Below are 4,683 nucleotides of genomic sequence, written 5' to 3'. Positions count from 1 at the left end.
TGGCACCCTCCCCTTTCCTCGCTGACCCCACATTTGTCCTCAGGGTTCATTTTTCCTCTTTGCATTTATCATAATTTATAATGATATATTCATGTGAGTGTTTACTTGTTTATACTGTCTGGGCCGCTGACCGTCATTATGGTCATGGACTATACTTCCACCACTTCCAAAGTAATTTTTCATGAGAACAGCATTAACACCTAACACTTGTCGAGCCATTACTATGCCGTCCCCACTAGAGGAGCATACACTCATTTAATCCTCACAAGTGACTTGTGAGGTTGCACTATTTTTTATTCTCATTTTATAGCTGAAAAAAAAAACCCGGAATCAAAGGCCACAGGCCCTCCTCAAACCTATTCAATTATGTTTTGGAGACCTTATCTGGCTGGAATGCGTAGATGTAGTTCACCCATTTTCACTTGGTTGTAATGTCCCAATGTAGGACCAGATTTTTTTTCAGCTCTCTACCTTCTGTTAAATTATCCCCAGAGTTTTAGTGACCTAACATTTGTAAGTTCTATTCCATTATATATTATTCTTCTAATTGACTTTGAAAAATAAAAGTCCAACTTCCAAGTTCATGGGGAGGGGATGGGGGACTCTTATTGTAACCTCAGTACCCGGGATAGATTAGAGAGAAGTGTGGGAGGCCTGGGGCGGCCTTTCTCCAGCCTGAGAAAACTTTCTGTGTTGCAAATCTGACCTTTCTGTAGGGTTTCAAATTGTTCAAAGGCTTAAAAGACTATCTCAACCAGTCCTCCCTTTTCCCGAGGGAGACCAAGGCTAGAGTGTGCTCTTGGTCTCAGGGCTATGGCAGTCAGCCCTGTGGCGGAGGCAGGGCTGAGTTAGAACCTGGATAAATTTTTTGCCTCTGTTGCCCTCAGTGGGTCCTGCCTTCACTGGCTGCAGACTGATGGATATGAAGCCCTCCAGGCTCCCACCCCGCCTGGCCCTCAAGCCTTTTCTCTCCTCTCTCCTTCTCCCACCCGCTCCCTCCCCCAGCTCACCTTGTCCTTCTGGGCATTTCAGAGACGCTGAGCTTCCCACCTCTTTACTCTCCACATTACTGGATTTGACAATGACTCCCTTCCTGGGCAATTCCTGCTAGACCACCGGCTCCAGGGAGCAGGGAGGGGTCGGCTAAGAGCATGAGGTTGAAATACCTGTAGAGCAAATGTATGCTTGTAGTGGGAGAATATTGGAGAAGTTATTACAGGGGTCAAAGGTGAAAATGAAAGTAGGTCTGTGCTTTGGTCAGTGATGGTCTGTGTGGGGGAGGGGCAACTGGGGGGAAAGAAATGAGCCCAGATGGGAGAGGATCTGCAGAATTTAGACATTTGTTCTTAATGGGGCAAAAACACATTATGGCCAGTCCACATTCTATTTGTCCCAAAGCAGTAACTCGCCAGTGTGACAGATTACTTGGAGCCACTGAAGGGTTCTGCAGAGAAAAGCAATTGCCCCATGACGCGCATTGTTCTGACGTTTTGTATTTTGTAAGTTACCTGAATCTGAAGGTAATAAACAGAGAGATTATGGAAGGAAGAGAAAGGCTGACCTTCATAGATTTGATCAACATTTCTCAAGGCTAGGCTGACAGAGGCAGATTTTGGCCGCCCCTCCCCCATCACTGCCTTGGAATCCCAGCAGGTGCAGCCACTTTGCGGATGCCTGCACCTCTCAGGTATGGCTGATAATCAGCCTGCAAAAATCACAGCTGCAGCGACAGGGCTGTTGCCATGGTAACGAGGTCGCTTTTGCACGTTCCCTCAGACTCTGCTTCTAAACCGCTTTGGGAGGGAAGGAAGGCCAGCGTATCTCCAGGAGGCCCATGGCCCTTGCAAGCCAGCGAGCCGAGAAAAGGCCCATCTTTTTCTCCTAAATTCAAATCATAGTGGAGTGTGACGACCCGCATTCAAATAAATCCCAGCTCCGCCCCTTTCTGTCTTCAGAAGCTAATGAACTTTTCTGTGCCTTTTTCTCGACTGTAAAATGGAAATGTGAGCATTAAATGAGATTATACATAGAAAGCCCCCAGCGCCTGTATGGTAAATGCTAGCTAATATTAAATCACCTCACACACACACACACCTTCCTCTGTCCTCTGTAAAAAAGTTTGACAAGAAACTCAGAGCTATTCTTACACAGCGAAGCCACATACAGATGCAGGACGGTTTTCTGGGATGGTCAAAAGAGCTGCCTGAGATGAGAGAGGGAGGGGAAGGTGGTTCTTACATGGGCTTCAGCGGCTCTCTCTGGCTGGCCAGGGGCTTCCTGGACCCTCATGTGGCCGACACAGCTCCCTCTCTAGACCTGCCATTGCTCTTCTCCGCTGATGTGGGGTGGGAGTGCAACCAAATTATGATTATTTGTTCTAAGTGTAGCTTGGAAACTCACTGGAGACCACGGGGATGGGCTGGTCCAACCTGCATCATTCATTGATTCATTCATTCGACTTACTCAACGTACACTGTACTGGACGTTAGGGAGTCCGTGAGTAATAAGACAGTCCTGCCACCAAGGAGCTCACTGTTCTTACAAAGGAGCCAGAACAGGTGACTACCACCTGGCAGCATCCAGGCCTTTGGGCTCTGCCTAGGGAAACAGGTGGCTCAGTGGGCACCCCTGGTGGAGGCCCAGCTGTGCAGGGCAAGAAATGAGAACTGTTCCGTGTTGTTGCATCTTAACTCCTGCAGTGGGGAGACTGGAAACAGGCTAAAAATGTGGCCCAGAGCCTTGTAACCCACCTAAAAGTGTGGATTTCATTCAGAGGGCAAAGAGCCCACTCTCTAGGGTTTTTCAGGATGTCATTTGCTGTTTTGGAAGTTCCAGGGTAAGAAGGGATTAAACAAGGAGAACTGGCAGTTGGGGTTGGTTGGGGAGATGGGGGGATGCTCTGTGTGGTGATCTAGGGAGAAATGGTGAGACCTGGATGGATTCAAGGGACATTTAGGAATAGAATCAGTAGGACCTGGCCCCTGGATGAGCTGATGATCATGCAAACTTCTAGAACGACAGCCCAGGCCCCTGTGCTGACTCCGGCCCCTGTACTGGAAGTGTCAGGCCAATCAGCTGCCACTGGAGTTGTGCAAGCCCAGCAGGGCAGGGTGGGAAGCTCACTACCTCCAGAGTCTATCCAACACCAGGGTCCAGCCTGGGCTTGGCTGAACTGCCTGAGTGTCCTCTTATATGAGAGCATGAACTTAGCACTTGGCATAGAACCTGGCACAGCAGAGGCACCTAGCAAACAGTGGCTGGGATTATTAACCTGTTATGACTCTGTGGGGCCCACTCAGGGGGAAATAAAAGGAGACTTCTCCATTCACTCAATATTCACCCGCTGAACACCCTGGGGACAGGCCCTGGATGGGACCATCTAAGCCACAGTGTTGAAACTTCTGAGGGAAGGATGAAGGCATCAGGCACTAAGCAGCGCAGGACTCAGGAAAGTTGGTTCCCTTCAGAGCTTTTCACCATGCAGAAGTGGCAAGAAAAAAGGATCTTTCAGGCTATAGAGGGTTGGGAGTCGGCTTCTCAGAGTCTAACCTGAGTATCTCACCATCACTCAGGAGGAGCATCAAGTGTTTGGGCCACGTGGCCTTTTAAAAAACGTCTGGGAGCAAATACTCCAAGTGCAGGGTACTACCTGGAGACCCTGGACCCTGACCGGGCAGGGCCCCGGGCAGGACAGGGCCCCTGGCCGGTGGCTTCCGGCAGTTTCCAGGGCCTACTTCCTCATCAGAAGGAGAGTCTGGTCTTTTATTGGCTTCTCCAGGCCCGGCCTGCTGCCTTCATCACTGCAGCCTCCGCCCAGCACAGGGCCGGTGCCAGAGCCCTCAGAGCATTTAATAAGAGGAAGGAATGAAAACCCGTGCGACTGGGTTTGTTCCACGCTGAAGTGTGTTAGGGCACGTTTGCCAGGTTTGTGCCATGCGTTTTCTTTGGGAGCAAAGAGGCAGGGACTTCGCTGAGCTCGGCAGAGGCCAAGCACAAATGCTCGATTTTACACTGTCATTCCCATTGTACAGACTAGGAAAAAGGCGCCAAGAGGCGACTTGCTGAAGTCACACAGATCCTGCGGACACAGCCTGCCTGTCCCTAAAACAGTGTCTTGCGGTTTCAACCCCGAACCCCAGTACTGCCGTTGGGGGTGGGCTTATCAGTTCCGTGGGTAGAGGAATGAAGGACTCAACCCACCAGCCCAAGTCTCCAGCACCCGGCCCTGGGCTTTGTGGGTTTCCTTGCTGCGGCCACCACTGTAACCCTGGCCTCTGAGTCCCCTGCCCTCCCATGCTGCGCCCAGCACGCAGCTCTGAAAGGCCCGTGGGTGGGGAAATCACCCGCACACACTACGTCCCCCTTTGCTTTGCAGTCGAGCCCCCACGGGCACACCTGTCTCCCGATCGTGACCTGGTTGGGGTCGGGACACAGGCGCCATTTCTGGAGCAGGGGGAGGCTGCCGCAGGCCGGCGTGGGACGCGTTTGTTTTGAAATAAACAAGTTGTTTTCTCCGGACTGCAAGGGCATCTATCTGCCCCGCTGAACGCTAGGGTGGGACTTGAAAAGGGAACTCGAACAGGAACACAAAACCGACGTGGTGTCATTCGCCCAGACCCAGACACACAAAGGCAGGCGCGCGCGGGGGGTCTTGGCTCGGCGAGCCGGCGCGCACATTCCGCA

This window comes from Pteropus alecto, unplaced genomic scaffold, assembly GCF_000325575.1.
Source record: "Pteropus alecto unplaced genomic scaffold, ASM32557v1 scaffold157, whole genome shotgun sequence".
Classification (NCBI taxonomy): Eukaryota; Metazoa; Chordata; class Mammalia; order Chiroptera; family Pteropodidae; genus Pteropus; species Pteropus alecto.
Note: the sequence above shows the minus strand (reverse complement) of the source record.